This window comes from Lycorma delicatula, chromosome 1 (genome assembly GCF_047948215.1).
Source record: "Lycorma delicatula isolate Av1 chromosome 1, ASM4794821v1, whole genome shotgun sequence".
NCBI lineage: Eukaryota > Metazoa > Arthropoda > Insecta > Hemiptera > Fulgoridae > Lycorma > Lycorma delicatula.
This window is the reverse complement of record NC_134455.1, coordinates 190,864,082-190,870,719: the sequence shown is the minus strand read 5'-3', so window position 1 is coordinate 190,870,719 and position 6,638 is coordinate 190,864,082.

The window sequence follows — 6,638 nt, the reverse complement described above, 5'->3', positions numbered from 1 at the left end:
AAAATCAATCTATGAATATAAGACAGAATTTAGAGACCTACAAAGTTTTGTATTGAGCCTTTCCTGGTTTTTCGTTTCGATAAATAAGACAGATGTATCCTTAGTATAAAATCGGTGTTGTAAATGGATGACACCTTATTTGTTTATCCACTTAATTATTGAAGTTACTTAAAGCTCATTTTTAGCAGATGAATGGATTTAAGTGAAGAACAAAATTAAACAAGATTAATTGATAAGTTAACTAATATTTAATTTTCTCCCTCTGTCATAACTTTATTGTAATATACAATATTAAATTATTAAATTATCAGGCATCACATTGTACTTTAAAGTGACTTACTCTCATTATACTGCTTATTTGAAAAAAATAAATGAATTTTATATTTACTGAGAAAATTGCACCTGATTTTTGGGTCCATCAGTTATAAGTAGTACTTATTTACCCTTTAACTAGATTCAATCTGGTGATTGAATCTAGTATCCCATCTCTATACTGTATCCCATTTTACAGGAAATGTATCCACAAAAAAAAGCACTAAGAAATGTGTCACGTTCATGTAAAACCTTGTTCACTACCACTTACAGTTTGGATCTTTCTTCTCTTGACATTGACTTCTCAGACTGTATCACCTGTCAGTGCCTGTTTGTATTTATACCTTTCAGCTATATCCAGCAATAAATATCTGTTCACTGGCAGATCCAGGGACCACCAGATACAGTTGGCACCCCAAAATCTTCATTCTATTTGAATATATATCTAAAATCAAAATATAATATTAAGATTTGATTGAAATCTAGGCATTTATTTATTTTTTTAAATTCAAAGAAATTAAACGTTTTTAGACAAAGCAGAAGGCAAGAATTTACGTCAATTGTTAGATGTGGATGATTCCAATCCAAACTCTTTTATCCAACAAAGAATCAGATGACTAGAGCATATTAACAAAAATATGTTAATAATTGTTCTATGCACAATTTTTACACTTTGTGACAATTAAGTATTTATAAGCCTGACCTAGTGATTTATAAGGGCTGGTCTAGTGGTGAACTCGTCATTGAAAATCTTCTGATTTTGAAGTCAAGCATTCTGAGGTTCAAATTCTAGTAAAGGCAGTTACTTTTATTCGGATTTGAATACTAGATCATGGATGCTGGTATTCTTTGGTGGTTGGGTTTCAATTAACCACACATTTCGGGAATGGTCAACCTGAGACTGTACAAGACTACACTTCATTTACATTCATACATATCATCCTCATTCATCCTTTGAAGTAATACCTCGAATGGTGGTTCCAGAGGGTAAACAGAAAAACGAAAAAGTGTTTATGAGATTTAGAATAAAAAGAGGTAAGTAGGTGAACTGTTAAATTATGTTATTTCTTGAAACTATCAACTTGTAGATAATATAAAAATACTGAACACCCATTCCCTTCTAGGATTTATCCTAATCTACATTACATATATACTGTACTATATACATATTACAAATATTACCATATTTAAGTATTTACCATATCTCATTACACCAGTTGCATGTATCTTAGGGTAAATTATTTGTAAATATTTTTGGTTCCATATCATATCTGGCAATATATTTGGTTTCAGGAACCAAATATATTGCTTAAGAACTTTAATAAAATATTTCAGTTCAGTATAGCATATATATTCAGGTATGTAAAACCATATTCAGTATGTTGAACTATACTGATGGGAAGTACATTATAATTCAAACATCTATTGTTTTCCTTCCATTTACTTTTTTTAAGTCAAATTAATTTTATCAAACGATTAAAAGTCAATTATTGTCTGTTCTTTTCATTTGCAAGCCAAACTACTTACAGTATAAAAAGTTGAGCAATTCTTTTTTTAGATTTAAACCTTGTCATTATTTTAGATGTAATCATATTTTTTTATAAAAGCTAATACTTTTTTAAATACCATTGTTATCTATGTAATCATTCATTTTTAATTACAATGTGAGATTATTCATCCTTTAATTACAATGCTGTTTTTGTCTGAATAATAACTTAATTGGGAATGCAATGATAAGTTTACATCTTATAAATTAAATATGAGTAATTCTGTGCAAAATGTGTATTGTAAGTACTCAAATATATCAACATGAGTAAATATTCAGTCATGTGCATCTTATTTTTTATGCAGCTACCATCTTTGATATCTGACAAACTAAAATTAGTATTGGGCCAGTAATTATTTTTATATAATATTTATGTATTTTAACAGACTCCATTTGGGATTCAATCTGACCACTGACAAAGATTAAAAAATTTGATTATAAAAATTGTTTAATATAAAATAAACCAAAAGATATCTTTGAAACATTTAAAGCTTGAGATCTTATACAAATTAAGGTATGCTGTTTTAACAAATGAAAATTGGAATTTATACAAAATTGTTTTTTGATGTAACCAATGACAATTTCTTGTAACCATTACTTTTAAATTCAGTAGTGACTAATTTATAGACTAAAAAAACAATTTAAAATGTATACTTTCTTATAAAAATATTTCATTATTCATTTATCATGTTTGAATTTAATTAATTTATTCATGAAATTTGACCAGTGATTTGTAAAAATGTAACAATCTAATTATTAAAAGAAAGATCTCTAAACTTTTGGGTAATTATTTTTTTGCTCAAATTTTTATTAGTGAATGTGTACTATAGAAGAAAACATACAATTTATTTTTATATAAAATATTAGGCTACATGTTTGAGAAGCAAATACTTTTTCATCATTTGACAGACAATATTTGATTATTTCTTTTTCATTTTATGAATAAGAAGATCAAATTAAATTTCCAATTGTTTGACTGTTCTTTTACTCTGAGAATACTAATGCTACTATGTTCCTGGATATGCAAGAAATGTTCTTATTCATCAGTTAGAGTGAGATGACCAAGAAGGATGCTTTCACTTCCACCAAGACAGAGTATCAGCACACGAACAGATTTCCTCAACAACCCAGATCAATTGTTCCACTGGCCCAGTTGTATGGCTACCACTCCCTCGATTTGATTTTTGTAGTAAACCATCTTGTACAGAATACTGAGACAAGACACATCTTACCATGAATGCATTTTTTCAGGATCCTGCATCCTTAGTCTGATTAGAATATTTAATTTAAACTGGATATTAAAAATAAAGAAATATTAAAATAATGAAAATTGCATTTTAATTTATTATGCGAGTGCTGCCATCTGTTGCAGTTTATAAGAGTATCTCTCTCAAACACTATCTGATGGTTTACCAATTGAAATTTTGTTTGTATTTATAAATGTCATTTTTTTAATGTATTTAATTTCATGTTTATTAATTTATAATATTTCTAAATTTGTGTTAATATCAGAAATAGAATGTTTATCGTTTATTAGATGGTCTGCTATACAAGGTAAACCTAATTTATTATTTCTGTAATTTTTATAATATTCAAGAAATCTATTTTTAAAGGATCTATTTGTTTTTCCTATATACCATCATAATCATTACATTTAATTTTATAAATTCGTCACAGAATTCATTGTAAAATTAGGTAAGTTATGTCTTATCTCAATATTCTGTACTAGGCGATTTATTTATGTTAACAGAATTAAAAATATACTTTAAACAGTACAGAAGAATAATAGGAATCTTAAAATAATTAATTTCAGTAAATTAAAGAAAAAAAGTTTCTTCTGCTCTTACCTTCAAATTAAAGTAAACAGTATAAGATGATTGTTAAAATTCGGTTTTTAAATAACATAATTGATCTTTTTGAAATTGATTGTTATTAAATAAAATATTAGATTTATTTATTAGCTAATAATAATTTAATTACAACAACAGAGTTAAGTAGCTATTTGAATTAGCAGTGATCTTTGAAATCCAGTTATTTATTTAAGACATGTTTTTTAAATTCAATTAATAAAATTCTTATTTTTATTATATAGAATTTGTTATTTTCATTACTACAGTTATGTAGACCATATTGTGAAAAGTTCCAAATGAATCATTCTCTTTTGAAGTATGAATTGTTTAATTTAAATACAAATTTCCATGTTTACTCATTGTCAGATGTGCACCTTAGATTCAAAACTGAGAATCTATGCTCAAAAATATATATAAAACTTTAAAATGTATCATTGAATTTAAATAGTTCAGCAAATTTTGTGTGGTGGGTGTTTTTATATGGTTCTTATGTGGTGGTCACAAACCTTTCTTTACTTTTAACATTTAACTCATTTTTATGAATTTGTTAAAAAAAATCTTAGCTAGATAAAGATAGATAAATTTTTCACATCAAAAAAGAATTTGGTTTTTGTTTACATTAAATAAGTACTTTTCTGAAAATGTAGTAATGTACTGTTTCTAAATAAAATTCAAATTTTTCTAACTTTTCTTTGTTTTATTCAACTTATCTTACATCATTCTGTTCAGAATTAAAAAAAAAAAACAATGAAACAAGTTTTGTTTAAAGGTTTTATGTATTTATTACCCACTTAACAAGTTATCTGTCAAACATAAAAAACAGGGGTTTTTATTCCAGATTTCTCAAAAAACTACTACAAAAATAAGGTTCTGGGACCTATTTTATTCAATTTTTCAGATTAAAAACCATAATAAATCACTATATTCTGTCCCTTAATTTTTATTTTTTTCAGTCATTTGACTGGTTTGATGCAGCTCTCCAAGATTCCCTACATAGTGCTAGTCATTTCAGTTCAGTATATCCCCTACATCATACATCCCTAACAATTTGTTTTACATATAACAAACGTTGCCTGCCTGCACAATTTTACCCATCTACCTCTTCCTCCAATGTCAAAGCGACTATTCCTGGATGCCTTAAGATATGGTGTATAAGTCCATCTCTTCTTTTAGCTATATTTTTCCAAATGCTTCTTTCTTCATCAATTTGCCGCAACACTCTTCATTTGTCATTTTATCTCCCATCTGATTTTTAACATTCTCCTACAGCACCACATTTCAAAGGCTTCTTATCTTTTCTTCTCAGATACTTCGATCATGCAAGTTTCACTTCCATATAAAGCTACGCTCCAAACATGTACTTTTGAAAATGTTTAAATTAATTTTTGATGTAAGCAAATTATATTTCTGACTGAAAGCTCATACCATCTGTACTATTCACATTTTATATTGCTCCTGCTTCATCCATCTTTAGTAATACTACTTCCTAAATAACAAAATTCTCCTACCACCGTAATATTTTCTCTTCCTATTTTTAAATTCAATGGCCCATCTACATTATTTCTACAACGTTTCATTACTTTTGTTTTGTTCTTGTTTATTTTCATGCGGTAGTTCTTAATAGGACTTCATTCATGCTGTTAATTGTTTCTTCTAAATCTTTTTTACTCTCAGCTAGAATTACTATAAATTGTAGCTTCTTTATCTTTTCACCTTGTACTGTTAGTACAGATCTAAATTATTCTTTAACATCATTAATTGCTAGTTTTATGTAAAGATTAAAAAGTAACAGGGATAGGGAACATTCTTGTCAGACTCCCTTTTTTATTACAGCTTCTTTCTTTAGTTCTTCAATTATTACTGTTGCTGTTTAGTTCCTGTAAATGTTAGCAATTGTTCTTCTATCTTTGTAACTAACCCAATTTTTTTAAAATACTGAACATTTTATTTCAGTCTACGTTATCAAATGCCTTTTCTAGGTCTATAAATGCCAAGTATGTTGGTTTAGTTTTCTTTAATTTTCCTTCTACCATTAATCTGAGCGCTAAAATTGCTTCCTTTGTCCCTGTACTTTTCCTGAAACCAAATTGGTCTTCTACTAACACTTCTTTCACTCTCCTCTCAATTCTTCTGTACAGAATTCTAGTTAAAATTGTTGATGCACGAGTAGTTAAGCTAATTGTTCTGTATTCTTTCACATTTATTGGTTCCTGCTTTCTTTGGTATCATGACAATAACACTTTCTGAAGTCTGATGGAACTTCCCCTTTTTCATAAATATTACACACCAGTTTGTATAATCTATCGCTTCCTCACCTGCACTATGCAGTAATTCTACAGGAATTCCATCTATTCCAGGAGCCTTTCTGCCATTTAAATCTCTTAATGCTCTCTTTAATTCAGATCTCAGTATTGTATCTCCCTTTTCATCCTCTTCAACCTCCTCTTCTTCCTCTACAACATCAGTTTCTAATTCATTTTCTCCGTATAACTCTTCAATATATTACACCACCTATCAATCTTTTCTTTCATATTATAAAAAAGTGTACCATCTTTATTTAACACATTATTAGATTTTAACTTATGCACCACAAAATTCTCCTTAACTTTCCTGTATGCTCCATCTATTTTACCAATGATCATTTCCTGTTTTACTATTTCTTAATTGTCGATAGGTCCTTTTAACTTCTTCATCACTAGCATTTTTATTCTGTACTTTCTATGCTCATCCATCAGCTGCAATATATCCTCTGATATCCCAGGTTTTCTACCAGTTCTCTTTGTTCCGCCACAGTTTACTTCTGCTAATTTAAGAATTTCCTTTTTAACATTCTCCCATTCTTTTTCTATATTTTCTACCTTATCTCTTTTACTCAAACCTCTTGCAATATCCTCCACAAAAATCTTCTTTACCTCCTCTTCCTCAAGCTT